This window comes from Nothobranchius furzeri, chromosome 2, assembly GCF_043380555.1.
Source record: "Nothobranchius furzeri strain GRZ-AD chromosome 2, NfurGRZ-RIMD1, whole genome shotgun sequence".
Taxonomy (NCBI): domain Eukaryota; kingdom Metazoa; phylum Chordata; class Actinopteri; order Cyprinodontiformes; family Nothobranchiidae; genus Nothobranchius; species Nothobranchius furzeri.
The window spans coordinates 62,675,470-62,691,692 of NC_091742.1; the positions used below are offsets into that span (position 1 = coordinate 62,675,470).

Below are 16,223 nucleotides of genomic sequence, written 5' to 3' on the forward strand. Positions count from 1 at the left end.
AAAAAAACATCAGACCCAACTTGACCACTTGATGCACTAAATGTGCTACGTTTTGCAGATGATGGTGATGACAGTGCTTGTAACTAACCATACATTTCAATTCTCTATTGATTGCTTTATTGACTAATGTAAGGGACTGGTCTTAACTACGGCCATACAAGTTTGTTTTATTTGGAAAGTAGTTCATTTTGAATTTCTCTGAAATACACATTTTTATCCCAAGTTTAGTTTATTCTTTATCAATTCAATTCAATTCAAAGGTACTTTATTAATCCCAGAGGGAAATTAGAGTTTCAGTACACACAATTCAGGATCAGACATACATGGGCAAGACACATGACAAGAATTGGTGACTGTGGTCATTCACAACCCTGAGCTGCGCTACCTTAATAGAGATAAGAGGGGTTACATGAGGATTGGTTCAGGTGGAGGGAAAAAAAGGCACTTCAGAGTTACCCTCAACTGGGAGGGCAGCTTTGCTCTGCAGAAAACCCACCCCAGACAGATATGCAGCAGACTTCAGACAACACAACATAAGTCTCCACTAGGTGGGGTGGTGGGTTTGGGACTATCCACACTTCGGTTCCTGCAGCCACTACAAGCAGTGCATGTCACCTCAGTGTAGATAGGGGGAGGAGCATTGAGTTTTGGAGGGTTGCAGTGACTCTGGAACGATTCGGCGGCCTTCCCGCAGTCCCGCCCAGGCTGGGATAGGAGACAGTTGAGTTGCCATAGTGACGGCACATTCCACATATCTTCTGAGGGGGGAGTTTTTGTTGGAGCCTTGCAGGCTCAAGGGCGCCAGATTCCGATTAGAAATTGTTTTGGGGCCAGACAGAGATAATTTCCTCTCTGTCTTACAGTTTGTTGGTCCTCAACCTCTCAAAATCCCAATGATGAACATTAATTTATCCTAATCTGTGCTGATTCGTCCACTCTATCCTTGATGGCATCCATCTTTTGTGCCAATGAATGAATCTCGGCCAAAGTCCCAAGCTTACGATTCATCTTGACAATTATGTGAGTCTGTGAATTCACAGCACGGTGCAATCCATCTCTGAGCTCCGGGACCAGGCCAATATTCCTCGACAGCTCGTTAATTTAATCTCTTGCAAATCAACACACTCTGTCGGCCTTGAATAAGTTCGGCTCTGACACAACAGAACTATTAGCATCAGATTCCATGTGTCTGTTTCATCTGCATCCCTCTTATCCATCTTACACAACTTATTCCTCCTGATTTATCCTGTCGTGTCTTCGAGAAGCTGTGCCCCAGACAAGCTGGTTCCCAAAGTCAGAGACTCTCTTGGTCAGCTTGCTTCTCACACCAAAACCTCCGTCAGGAATCTTGGTGTGACCTTTGACCCAGCCCTCACCCTAGATTCTCATGTCAGTTCTCTTGTTCGCTCTTCCTTCTTCCTTCTCAGGAACATTGCTAAGCTGAGTCCCATTCTGTCTTGCTCTGAACTTGAGACAGTTCTCCACACCTTCATCTCCTCACGCTTAGACTACTGTAACTCTCTTTTCACGTGTCTGAGCAGAACCTCCCTGAACCGTCTACAGGTGGTTCAGAATGCCTGTGCTCGGCTTCTGACCAAGTCCTCCAAACACACCCACATCACCCCGCTTCTCCTTTCTCTGCCAGCTGCGGTTTGTCATGTTCGTAGGGTTGGAAATCTCAGGAGAGGTTTGGCAGGGAAAGGCGGAGGTGGGGGGGGGGGGGTGGGGTGGGGGGGGGGGTGTGTGTGACGGAAAGGGACTGGACAAGAGGAGGGAGAATTTAAGTGTTTAAATATTCATCATATAAACACAGATTTTTGAAAGTAATTACTCTTGACCTGGCTCCTGTGTTTTTCTTTTTTTTCATAAAACTGTTAACATGAAGGAGATTTTTACAAAATAATGTGGTTCTGTTTGACACTTTACATATGTTCATAATGCAGTTCCATCTCAGTTTCAAGACAAGTTTGTTTGGGAAAACCTTAGCTATTTTCGAGAAATTGGTTTCTACTTATTTTTACGGTCTGAATTGATGACATATTCTTCTTGTTTGCTTTCAAGCTGGAACAGTAGATCTGGAGATGATATGAAGCCTACCTCAAGCCTGTAAGCCATGAGATCATGAGGTTAGACCTGCAAAAGTTGAAATATATTGCACTCTAGATAGCTTTTAAGTTTTTAATAGGAGTTCAAGTATCTCAGGGTCTTGTTCACGAGTGAGGGAAAGATGGAGAGTGAGATCAGCAGGCGGATTGGTGCTGTGTCTGCAGTGATGTGGGTGTTGTACCGATCTGTTGCGGTGAAGAGAGAGCTGACCCGGAAAGCAAAGCTACTGGGGCTATGGGGCTCAGGAGTAGATCCGTTGCTCCTCCATGTCGAGAGGAGCCCATTGAGTTGGCTTGGGCAACTGGTCAGGACGCTTCCTGGATGCCTCCCTGTTGAGGTTTTCTGGGCACGTCCAACTGGAAGGAGACCCAAGGGAAGATCCAGGACACGTTGGAGGGACTATGTTTCCTGGCTGGCCAGGGAACGCCTTGGGATTCACCCGGAAGAGCTGGCTCAAGTAGTTGGGGTGATGGAAGTTTGGGCGTCCCGACATAGGCTGCTGCCCCTGCGACCCGTCTCCAGATAAGCTGCTGAAAATGGATGAATGGATAGTCACCAGCCTACTTGGGGCTAAGATATGAATCATGTCATTAGATGCGGTATTTAGTTCATCCTGGTGCCTTTCTTTAACTTATTCATATTGAGAATATTGATGGTTAGAGCAGAGGTGGACCAGATCTCTTTGGCTCTGAATACAACAAGAGTTAGTTGGTGATGCATTTCTAAGGGTTGTGACATCATACCAAAGTGCTAACAACCAGCTAGTCTAACAACTGCTTTAAGCCTGGACCACACTGCATTTTTTGGCTGTCCTAGACAAATATCTTGTCGTGAATGGAATTGTGACAAAAAACGGTGAACACAAGTCTCTGATGATTTGCAAATCTGTGGTTGTCCAGTGGGCCCGGCTCTGTGACAGCTTAATGAGCAACTTCACGACTAAAATCAGCATCCAACAGTCTTCAAGCACTGCTTAAAAACCTACGACTCCCATCTGCAATCGACTAATGAAAATACACCCAGGGAATGATGCGAGCAACTAGTGATGAGAGTACAATAGGAGAGAGTTAGCAACATTAGCAACTTTGGAAGCTACCCGCAGGAACAAGTGGACCACTGCTTTTTGAAGTTCGGGTTCCGAGTCTAATAAAATAAGTGTCATTTGGCAGCGCTGATTTCTCTTTTCAGCATTGTTGTTTAGGTTAGATGTTGGCTATTAGTGACACATGCTTTTTGGGAGGTGTCGTCATGGTGTAGCATGTCCTGCTAGAGCGAGACACCATGCAGTCTGGCTTGCTGAAATCTTGGACTGTGGCTAAAGGGTCACCTTTCTGTAGACCTCACAGTGTGACATGAGCAGTCCTGTGTGACAGCTGAAAAACGCTCAGTGTGGTCTGGGCTTTACAGCCCTTACATCCCCAAGTGCTAATGAAATCCTTTTTTCAAGTTAACATTGAGAAAAAGACCTAAAAAAAAACAATGGCAGTTATAAAAGAAAAATCAATTTCTATGTCACTTCGAAGAAAATCCAGAGGGTATGAGATCAGACCATCTCTATATCAGTTGGTAACACTGACGTGAGAGAGGTTAGGTTTTCAATCTAGGCACATTTAATCACATCCTAACTCCTGTGATGTGTGAAAAGTGGGAGAAGTGTTAAATTAGACCCTTTGGAAACAGCACAGGCAATATAATTACCAGCAAGTTTGTTGCTTTATAGAAAGCATGGCTACAACCATTTTTTATCACCTAAAGTGATGTTTGGGGCTATTTATGTGATCTATTATGAGTATGCTGCTTCCCTATACGTCAACCGAAACCCCTTCTTCCTTACAATTAAGTAGCTTCAGACCAGCCTTTAGGTTTAACGTTTTTTTCTGAAGTTCTCTAACTACGAAATCGTTAATCACCACTGCAAATCTATAAATTCATTTCATGGTAGCACCAGAAATTATGAAAGTGTGTTTCTGTCACAAGGAAATAAAGGAGCAGTATCTTATTAAAACACAAAACTTTCTGGTTAATTTACTGCTCCTTTTTTATTTCCTTGCTATGATAGCAAAATGCTTCTGTAAAAAAAAAAGCACTGCTGTTTGATTTGACGTTTACAAAACATTGAGTTGTGGTGGACCTCTGGGATGATATATCTGCCTCCTGCTGTTCTGCATTTACATGCTTCCTTTTGGCTAGTATATTTTGAAACACAAAAGACCTTGGAGGCAGATGGCTCAGACCATTTATTTACATAAAAAAACACGTTGCTGTTTTTAAAAAGGCCAAATTGTCCCCTTTACAGGTGCTTCTTTGTACTTTTAGAGCAATTCATCCAGTAAAAGCTAAATATAAAACAGTTTATTTGGACATGTAATAAGTCAGAGATTTGGAGATTTATTAGATACATCTTAAAAACACCATTCACGGATTTAACATTCACTGCATCAGCTGACCTCAGCACCCTTGGTTCAAATTTGGTTTCTGCTGGGCTTTTGTAACTTATTTTGGTAGGTGTTCCTTCTGTGTTCCTTCTACAGTCTTTATTTTGATCAGATTTATCTTCCAAAAGGAAGAAAGTAAGACCGAAAACACAATAAGATATGCACAGCGGATGAGGAGTATTCAGGAATGTTGGCACGAAAAAAGAAAGTACCCATTCAAGCATGAAAGTGGAAAAAGGTAAGAGAGAGAGAGTGCAAGAGAAAATGACGGGCTCAACACAGAAGAAACTCTGTTTCTGCGGTGCAAGTATGTGACATCAAAGAAATATCACAGCAAGTTTCCATAGCAACACCCTTCAGTAGTATAGATGGCAGCACAGTAGTAGAGACATAGTGTTGGCAGACAAATGGTATGAACGGTCTAATAACCGAGTGCTGGATGATGACTGATGGCCCAATTTACCTCCGCCGTCATCTGGAGGTCGAGAGCAGAGTTCACCAAAACCCTGAGGTTGGCTGGGGGAATATTGTTCTGTACATATTTTCTCGAAAAGACATTGAGGTGGCCTTGGCAGTTTTTATTTAATTGTATGCATAGTTAGAAACCTTTTTAATTTCTTAAAATAATAATAATATATTTTCTTATGTCAAGTACAATACTTTGGGTTGTATGAGCAACAGTGCTCTATAAATAAAGCTGACATTGACCTTGAAACACCAAAGGGGCAGTTTTAAGGGGATCTGCAGAAATCAAATTAAGTCATCTTCAGTGCCAAATGATCCATAATTGTTCATAAATTGTTAAAAACCAATCTAGTAGTTGACTAGGTAACATAAATGAATGATTAAACTGTCATTGGACTCAACCAACAAGTCACAATTTTTGAAACTTTTCATTTAAACGGTTAAAATCTGAAAAGGTTAGGAATCACAGAAGCTAGCGCATTGCCTGTCTACAAACTGCTACAAATGACAAAAATTGAATTTTGTAGACAGATGGGACCAAAATCAAATAATTTAGTGTAAACGAGAAAGAAAAGCACCTCATTTTGAAATCTAAATTGGATATCTTTTGTGAAACACGGTGTTGGTAGTACCATAGTTTGGTATCATTCAAGCCAGGCAGAATGATGACGTCCGATTCCTATTAGGTCAAAACAAAGGCAGCTGTTCTTGTATCTTCTTTCTTATGTAAATTTTTTTCTAAATGTTTCAATCATTCTATCATTACATTAAGATTTTAAAAAGTCACTATAATTTGTGAAACTTTAACCAGCCTTGACTTCTGAAATATAAAAGTGAATTTATCACTCTTTTATACCTTCTCAGCAGCCTAGTACAGCATCCACCCTGGGACTGGGAGTGTGGGCTTCAAATCCCGGTCGGCTTATACCAAAGGCTTTAAAAATAGGACCCATTGCCTCCCCGCTTGACACTCAGCTTTAAGGGGTTGGATTGGGAGGTTAAACCACCAAATCGTTCCTGAGCGCAGCCACAAGTGCAGCTAACCGCTCCCCACAGGGACGAGTCAAATACAGAGTGTAATTTCACCAGCGTAACAAATATTTTTTTTATTTGTTGAATTCCACTATTTCGTTGGAAAGAAACTATGTCGGTTTATGTTCTATCAGTTTCATTGAAAGTCAACTTTCTCAGTGACAATGTAAGACCAACATTATCTAGAGGGGAGGAGAAAAAGGAATATGGACCAGGCAATGCGGGTGAATAGTTACGGCCCCCCCGGATGCCTTTTGCTCTCTCATTTTGGGTACCAGAATCTTAAGGAGCCCCAAGCCACTTTCTTGGCCTTATATAGTGCGTTTGAAAATTTCTTGGCAGTTGATAGGAGGGACCAGAGCCAGCAGCATAAGGAGCGCATCCTGGTCCGGGCCAGAGGCTGTGCAGACGTGCACACACATACGCAGAATCAGGTTCAGTAGCTCTCTGGCACGCGTTTGGGATCACTGCTGTTGTTTTGGAGTGAGAAAAGGGGGGGAGGCAGGGGAGGAGGGAAGTGTTTGCATTTGGTACTCCCTCTTCTTGTCTTACTAGAAGGGGTGTGAAGGCAGAAGCAGAAAGAAGGCAGGAAGGAAAAGCAAGAGGAGTGTGAGAAAAAGTCGCACCGGTTGCAGGTAAGAGCAGGTTTCCACAGATTCTCTTTGCAGCGTTGATGGTTTGCATGCTAAAAGGTTGGTCTCTTTGTTTAAAATGAACTGTCAGAATGATTCTGAATTTAATTTGGAGGTCTGTCACCTCACATGTTATATAGGAAAAGCGGCACAGAAACATGGGAAGAAATTCCAGCTGAAGCTGCCTTTTCTTGGATGTTTTGGATGTACGCTCCTCTTCCACGTCCATGGGAACGCTGGTCTCATGGGAACAAGACAGGGAGAGTTCATTTAGGTTGCTGTTTGAGGCTCGGGAGCCTTTCATGACCCGACGAGTGGTGATTTGTGGCTGCACAGCAACTGGTCAACACAGCAGGCAAACACGTGTTTTCTCTCTTACCATAGCCGGAGTCCGCTCTGGAATCACAAGAACACAAAGTATGGCAGCTGTATGAGAAAAGCGTCCTTCTTTTCTTTCATGATGTTGTCTTTCTATTTTTTTCTCAGACATTTTCCTCCCTTGAGAGGCAATTGTTCACCTCTGACCTGAGCCAATTGAAGGCTCCCAGATTAGACTTAGCATTTTATGGGAACAAAGACAGGAATGCAGTTTGAAATCAAATATTGTGACCATTTGTATTGAATAGCGTTTTCAATTCCATTAAAAGATCTTACATAATACTGCACACTTGTCCTTCAGTGGCACCTTTTAAATGTTATCTCAGACTTTGGCGTCTATTAAATGGCTTCCTGTTACAACAGAAATAGGGATACGCTTGTTTTTTATTTGAATACAAAAACAAATTGCCAAGCAGATCTATTTCTGGGAAGTAAGGCTCTGCTGCAGCAGAAATGTATGCCTTATATAATATAGTATTGCACTTTTGTATCATGTTTTCTAAGTCATGGATTCCAAAGCGTTTTACAGCCCAATCCTTCACACGCTGGTGGTGATGAGCTACATCGTAGCAACAGCTGTCCTGGGGCACACTGACAGAGGTGAGGCTGCCGTACACAAGTGCAACCAGTCCCTCCAACCACCACCGGCAGGCATTTTAGCTGTTTGTCCTGTTTCCAAAACCTAATATAAGCCTGAGAGGGTTCACTCCTGAGTCTAAGTTATTGGTCCTACCAGAACTGGAGCTCTGCATCACAGGAAAGTGCTGCTTTTTAGAGCTGGAAGACTGTATCCAATGGCAATGCACCACCTCTGTACTGGAACACGGTATCAGAGGAAAGTGCAGCTTTTCAGAACGTGAACAATTATAACGGAGGTAGACGTTTCTTGTCAGAACTGAATCTATCAGTGGAAAGTTTTGCTTGTCTGAACTGTAACGTATCAGAGGAGAGTTGATCTTGAGCTCTGATCAGCATCTGATCAAAAACGTTCTCTTTATTTCAAGTTTGTCATCTGAATGGAAGATGTATCACTTACAGAGCAGTTTCCTTCTCCTCCGCCCTACTGGTTGCAAGTGTTGTAAATAACCCTGCTGCAGCCAGCTGTCGCTAGCGCTAACAACGAGCTAACACTAGCATGGGTCACCTATTAGTAAAAAATCCACGAAATCTCCTTAGGGCCCACAAAGTCAAAAGATCCACACTGTTAGAAAAAATATATATAATTACTTACAAGTACAGTGGCAACAAAGCCAGGTCACCATCAGATTTTGTAGCCTTCTTTACCTCCCTCATACTAGCATAGGACGTGTTGATGTTCACGCTGGTTTGCTTCGCCTCCAAAGACTCTTTTTCTTCTTCTTCTTGATGATTAGCAAACTGAAAATGCTAACTGCTAGTATTTCAGCTAACAGCCATGAAGCAGGTAAAGACCCTGCTTCATGGCTGTTAGCCCCTGAGGAGACCTACCCGTTCTACAAAACTATCAAGTATGGTGTTTGGTCAGAAGAAGGCTCCAGAGTGGTGTCAAATATGAAACTGGTCTAGCTTAAAGTTTAAAAACTAACTATTTTTACTTTTTTACCAACGTGCTTTCCCTGCGGGCTGCACGGTGGCGCAGTGGTTAGAGCTGTTGCCATGCAGCAAGAAGGTCCTGGGTTCGATTCCTGGCCTGGGATCGTTCTGCATGGAGTTTGCATGTTCTCCCTGTGCATTCGTGGGTTCTCTCCGGGTACCCCGGCTTCCTCCCACAGTCCAAAAACATGACTGTTAGGTTGATTGGTCTGTCTAAATTGTCCTTAGGTGTGTGTGTGTGTGTGTGTGTGTGTGTGTGTGTGTGTGTGTGTGTGTGCGTGTGCGTGTGTGTGTGTGTGCCTAATTGTTTGTCCTGTGAGTCTCTGTGTTGCCCTGTGATGGACTGGCTCTCTGTCCAGGGTGTACCCCGCCTGATTGCCCATTGACCGCTGGAGATAGGCACCAGCCCCCAGCGACCCTACGTGGACAAGCGGGCTCAGATAATGAATGGATGGATGCTTTCCCTGCAAGTCAGAGTAACAAATTGCACGAGTGGATTTGAATTTTGAAATTGGCCTCTTTCAGAAAAAGAAGCAGAATTTTTTGCTGCTTTTATCCATGAGCAGTTCTTTTTATTTTTTTAATGATGCAATGTCAGAGTTGGTGTATCAACTTCTCATATAAGCCTTCTGTGCACAGAATATAAAACAAAAGCATAAATAAAGTCATGGAATCTTATCCTCTTTTTAAACTCATCGTCTTTTTTATATCAGGCATCTAAACAGTTTGGGGGCCAGTAGATTTATGAAGAGGGCCATTGCCCCCACAGGTCTTTAGTTAGGCCCTCCAGTGGAAAAAAAAAGAGTTGCTGGTAAAATAAGAGTGCCGAAAACCTCCTCCAGCTGTGTCAGCTACAAACTATGTGCTGAGAAGTGTTATATAAACACTAGCGACCAGGGAGGGTGGTATTTAACATGCTTAAGTGACAGGCTGGCAGGAGATAAACAAAAGGAACACAAACTATTTAGGATTTGCTTGTGAAAGAAGGGAGCAGGCTATGACTTCTGATGTAAAACTGACCATTTGTGCACCTTTTAATGTTGGCTTGGAGCCATTTTCCCTCCCTTCACTGTGCTACTAGTGGTCAAATGAGGACAAAGCATGCAGCAGTCATGCCTAAAGAAACAGGAACTGATAGGCCCAACACTGTCCGGAACAAACCCATCAGCACCCCGACTAAATCCAGTAATGATGAAAACACGTTTATTTTTGACATTCACAGAAGCCTTTTTAATTGCATTAAATTTGTGGGTATTTTTGTTGCATTTTATTTAAACCACAAAGAAGGAAATGGTTCTGCAAATCAGGTAAACGAAGGCTCTAAGTCTGAGCCAAACAACCAACCTCTGCTATGACTGAAACAACATCAAATTAACTATGATTAAGCGATGCGGTCATGCCACTCTTGCATAAAATTTCAAGGCAGGATTTCGGATTTGGCGGTTTCCAACCTGTGTCCAAAGAGAGCCACAATCGCACATCTGATTTTCATCATTTCCTTGTTTATTGGTGCATTTTGTCGTCTGCAGCTCGCAGCTATTTGAACTGTAACCAGAAGCCACCGAGCCAGAGCCTGCTCACCGCTCGCCGCATCTCGGCCATGTTCAAATAGCTCCTTTCTCTCTGAGTTATAGTCTTTGGCCTCCAGGCGTGTCCACTTCATGAAGCTCCTCTCGGCCCCAAACCAAACACTGGCATGTTGGGGTTTCGAGTTGAAATAATGTCAGTGCCTTTTGTTGGATTGAGCTCGCTGGCAATCAGAGCAGTTGAAACATGAAGGCAGACCATGGTGATGAATCACATTGCAAATAACCGCCTGTATGTTGTGGTTTGGCTTGTCTGGGCCCTTTAGAAGAGAAGTGAACACTGTGCTTGTTGGCTAATTTCCATGCTTATTTATGACGTGTTAGCCATGTGGTAGTTATTTTGGTAAAGCCTTTCTTTACACAGAGACATTGGGAATTTGTCGCTTAGTTTGCATGTCGCAAAATGAAGTGCTTTGGGAAGTCTAGCCATCATCCACTAATGGGCGCCATTGGAAACAGCTGGTGGAGGGTGTGTGTTACACTTTACAAAACCAATTATTTAGATTTTCAACGTGTGTAATATCCTCTTACATCCTGTTTAGCAGCTCTGTGAAGAAGAGATTAGACCTCTGTGGTTCCCAATTTAGATTTTCCCAAAGTAGACAAAACAACTTTATTTTCCTCTTTTGTCTTGAAGGCTGTTGAGTGTTCGATGCTCTAGATAGCATGTGAATGTTCCAAGGCGAGATTACTTGTTGGTTGTCCTAATTTTTGCTCTTTGTTTGCTAGTTCACATGAGTTGGTTAGAGGTAGATGATAACGCTTTTGCCTGCTCCTGTGTGTGTTCATATGTCTGTTAGAAACATTTTCAATTAACCACTGGACAGATGTTTTATTAAATTTCGAAACAGTATTTGCTGGATGTATTTTGCAACTGATTGCCTTTTGAAGATAAGTTTCAAGATGGCTGCCATAGATACATGTATTACAGATAATTTATGTGCCAACTAATAACACAAGATGTGTGTTTGAAACTTAAAGTAACACTAAATAAGTTTTATCTTTAAGCTAGAGCTTTAACATCGATCTCAGTGATTATTGAGTTAGAAACTTGACCAATTTCATATTATATACCACCCAGCAGCCCTCTGCTGGCCAGATACTGCACCTAACAGTTTTGTGGTGCCAGTAGGTGTTCTAGGGGGTGTTCTTATACCTGCATTATGGCTGTTAGCTATTTTCTGTGCAGTTGAAATTTTCGGTTTGCCGATCATCAATAAAAAGCACAAGGAAAAGAAAGAGAAGAAGTTTCTTTTCTGTTGGTATCATGAAGGAGCCTGGAAGTTAAAGTGAGAGAGTAAATGTCTTTGAAGTGAAGTAAAGAGATAAAACCGGAGTAAACATCAGTGTGGCCTGCTCTAGCTTGAGGAAGCTGAAAAGGGCTATGAAATCACGGAATGATTGTGACCTGGCTTTGTTGCTACTGGACTTGTAAGTAATACTATTGTTTGTTCAACAGTGTGGATCTTTTGACTTCATGGATTATTTTAGTGTTATTTGACCCATGTTAGTGGCAGCAGGCTGCAGCAGGGTTGTAGTTTTAATTCCACTTTCAGCCAGTAGGACGGAGGAGCAAGAAGCTGCTCTGTGTTACTTTACGTATTTACCATTGGTGTCAAACCATTCACCTCTTAGCAAAATATCTCATCAACCATTGGACAGATATTATTATGTGTGTACTGTGCAGGTTCACTTTTGAATTTAACCCCATCAAAGATGGCCGGCCGCAACAGCTGTCGGACATTAGAATGGCTTAAAAATGTGGGGATGTGGTTGGCGAGAATGATTCATATCTCACATCCAAGCATTATTCTTGACACATCATGATTCATTGTGACAGTTGAATGATGTGTTGTACACAACAGCAACAAATAAAATCACATATTTACACTTTGTATAAAATATTGCTAAAATAAAATCAAGAGAATACAACAAACTGGTTCAGGGGCACAAAAGGATCAAAAGTACTATAAAAAAAGGATTACATATTTAAAAGATCTCCCTATGTGTAAAAAGCCAATGAGTAAATTTTGAGTTTTCAGGTGCTTCCCAAATATCCGGAGCAATGGAATAGCATCCTATAGACGGAAAAGGCCCTGTCCCTTCTGGATACACGTCACATTCTAGGGACAACTAACCAGTCCTTGTCCGCTGATCTGAGAGAATGAGATGGAACAAGAAGGTCAAACAAATTCACTACCTTCAAGTTCTTTGAACATAAAAACCAGAATCTTTAATTCCACAGGGGAAACTATCCGGGACCCAGTAGAGTGAGGCCAGTACAAGTTTGATATGGTTGCTGCTCCTTTTCCCAGTCAATAACTTTGCTGCCGAGTTTTGGACCAACCGCAACCGTGCAACAGATGTAAAGCTAAGCCCTGCAAAAAGGGAGTAATCCTTCTTAGAATTAATGAAGGCATAAATGTGGTTTTAATAATAACAGCTTAATTTTGCTAATGCTGCAAACGTAGAAGAAACCGAAAAGGAACTGGCAACCCTCCTGTTACGGGGCGGGAATTTGGCACGTCTGCCACCATCAATTATCATGTATTTGTCATATTAACATTGGACAATAAATAGTTCCGTTTTCAATACTAAACTTTTAAAAAACACTTTTATATTTTAAGTTATTGAATCTCTCATGAAGCTCATCTGTTGCATTGACCTTTGACCTCAGTAATGAGCCTTTGAAAACTCAAAAAGTGATAGCATGCTGCTAATTTGAGAGGCACCTGGCTGCAGACCTCCACTGTCAGGCTGCTTCCGGTGGAGGCTCCACTGTCAGGACGGTCAGGATGGGAAATGCACGGGATACATTACAAAATAAAATGGCAAACATACTTACGCTTGTAATTGATAGGTTTCAATATAAAATATTACGTAAAATCTATCAATTATTCCTCTATAGTTCGTATGTAGTTGTCATTTAACATACTCACGGATGTAATTTTTCAAAATGAATTAACGAATGGCCGGGGTAGGTTTCAACATAAAACGCTAACATACGCTAGCGTACTTCCGGTCGTCATGTTTCTAGATAAAACCCAGAATGCTGTTTCGGTTGAATCGCTCTCCACAGAAACACATTCATTTTTTAATATTACGTCTTAGATTATGACAGAATATATCATAATGACCACGTTGTGCAACAGTAAGGGAAAACACACAACAAGAATGACAAACAAAACTAAGGTTTACTAAATAAATGACGACTATATATGAACTATAGAGAAATAATTGATAGATTTTACGTAATATTAAAACATGAATGCGTCTGTGAGGAGAGAGATTCAACCGAAACAGCATTCGGGATTTTATTTCGGGATATGATGACCGGAAGTATGTTAGCGTATGTTAGCGTTTTATGTTGAAACCTACCCCGGCCATTCGTTAATTCATTTTGATAAATTACAACCGTGAGTATGTTAAATGACAACTACATATGAACTATAGAGAAATAATTGGTAGATTTTACATAATATTTTATATTGAAACCTATCAATTACAAGCGTAAGTATGTTTGCCGTTTTATTTCGTAATGTATCCCGTGCATTTCCCGTCCTGACTGTCCTGAGAGTGGAGCCTCCACTGGAAGCAGCCTGACAGTGGAGGTCTGCAGCCAGGTGCTCTTGGCTAATTTAAAGATATTGAGCTAAAGTTTGATGTAGCAGTAGCTGAGAGTCACTCACTAAACTGATCCTGCAAGACTTTCCAATGTTGCATGGGATCACACATTGCATTAATAAAAATAATAAACTTCAATTATTAAAAAAAACATAAACCTGGTAGAAAGGTGGTTGGCAATATGAATTGTGTCAAAAATGCAAGGTATTTAAATGACAGCTTGCTTCTTCCAGCGACATCGTTATCCCGTTGAGCATGGAGCGTCAAAAATGACCAGATTTATTAGCCCTCCAAGTTAAACAGAAAGCCAGCCGACACATAAATCCCTCCAAGAGGAGCTGTTTGAGCTCCAGTCCTTATTTGGCCCCCATTTTGGAAGAGAAAAATGTTCTCTTTCAGGCCAGCTGCCATGAATGTGATAGTGGCTCAGAAGGAGCGCTTGAGGAAATGTGAGTGTGGTTGCACCAATGGTGGGCCCACCGAGTGGAGCCAATGAGATGATCTATGCACAGCGGCAAACGCATGCTTTCTCCCATCAGTCAGGATGACGTTGAAAATTGGAGAAATTATAAAGTTGGAGGGGTAAAACAATCTGCTGAAGTCCAGAAGCTCTGCCAAGCTAAAGAGCCAAAAGGTAACGCTGTACTCTGAGGTTGAAAATATGAGTCATAAACCAAAACTAACACAGTAAATGTACTGGAAATGTCACTTAGTGTTTAACAAGATACAAACTGAGCATACAAGATCAAGGGGGTGTAAAGCTGGAGACATTTGACCTTTAGAAGCTAATAACAACCAGCTCTAACTCACCTCTATCTGCCCCTTAATGAGGGCCTCTTGGCTGGGTTTGTACTGCAGAGAGCCCCCACCTGGGTGGCTTCATTGACTCCTTGTTCCTGGTCATTGGCTTCCCAGACACCCCTCGTGACTCAATGGGATTATAAGCTCCATGTTATTGAAAGACTAAACTCACTCTGACTCTTTCTCTTGAGGTCTGTTGGTCACTAAGCTCCTGGTTTGCCTGGGAATCTGTGCAAAGATTTAATCTGCAGTTTTTGATTTATTGCCTGTCTTTTAGCTTAATATTTTTCCATGGTATGCGTGTGTTTGTTGGTCTTAGCAAAAAAAAAAATCTCACCAACCACTGATTTGATGAAACTCTGGATGTTCTTTTACAACTGAACAGCTTTTTTAGCCAACCCAATCCAAGAGAGCAACCAAAGCTAATCTTAGGCAACAGAAAATGGTTGAATATCTTCTGAATTCATGGCTGTTGAGCTGAAATCTGCAATGGTTGCAGCTGAGTGTTCGTATGTTCACAACTCTGAACACTAGCTGTTTGGGAACCATCTTTGATTCAAACTCAGTCATAACACCTTAAATTCAAGTTGGCTGCTACATCTAATTGACATTAGCAAACACAGGAATGGACATACGTCAGGCTTTTTTTTAAAAGATTTTGAGCTAAAGCTGTTGTGTTAGCAAGGGAGTCATCCCAACATGGTTAGAATACCAACTGATAGTCACATATATGTTGTTTAAAACTTTGGCCTCAATGGTCTGTAGATTGATGTCATCAAGCAGAGGAGGAGATTTTTTTATTTAAATGGCTATAACTCCCATCCCTGCTCCCACTGGCCTACTTTAAATAGGGAAATATAAATTCAGAAAAATTACCTACTTTATATCATAGAACTGATTCATATAGTCTAATTTAAGCATTAAGTTACTTTAAAACATTTAAACTCCATACCCCCAGCTTTAACTCTTAGAATCAACCCAAAATATTTCATGAACCAATGGATGGATGTTAATGATGTAAGAAATTGGGGGTTAATATAGTTGCTTTTAAGCTTAATATATTACTTCTACTTATGACCAATAAGCTGTGATATTCTATATAAATATATAGAATATCAACCTTAGTCTTTGAATGTTTAATCAGAAGATTCTAGGATTCTTCGCTTTTTCAGTGATCAAACACACTTCGTATCAATTCAGACAGAGTCAGGTTTATAAAGGCAAGAAATTTATTTTCTAAACAAATTTAAAACAAGACAAGTTAAATAAGACGACTGTGATGGGTGAATATACGTGGATGGAATGTGATGTATGATGATTGAATAGTGTGTGTTTGTATGAACCTTGTATCTAGAAGAAACTGAGTTCTTGGTGTGAAAAGAATTTGGTTTGAATTAAACTAGAAAGTTGGTTCTTATCAAAACGGCATCAGACGCAATCTTGTGTGTCTACCTCACCCTTTTTGGAGACCTTCTTCGCGAATCCGGAGGTCAGGAAGGTCGGAGGACCTCTGGGCACCGAGGTTCAGTAGATGAACCGCAGCACCAACGCTCCAGTCCAGAAATGTCACCAGGCACAACAGGTTGGAACTA

At 41.5% G+C, this 16,223-nt stretch overlaps 1 protein-coding gene across 8 annotated transcripts in view; it reads left to right on the forward strand.

The window, feature by feature from the left end:
- tns1a (tensin 1a) overlaps positions 1-16,223 on the forward strand; it is a 148,495-nt gene that overhangs the window by 50,013 nt on the left and 82,259 nt on the right. The window contains exon 1 of one of the 8 annotated variants that reach the window (XM_054747633.2): positions 6,553-6,673. The exons of the other annotated variants lie outside the window; for them this stretch is intronic. The gene's annotated coding sequence lies outside the window, so the exon portion shown is untranslated. Of the gene's footprint in view, positions 1-6,552; positions 6,674-16,223 lie in introns of those variants that run through there. 8 annotated transcript variants of the gene reach the window in all.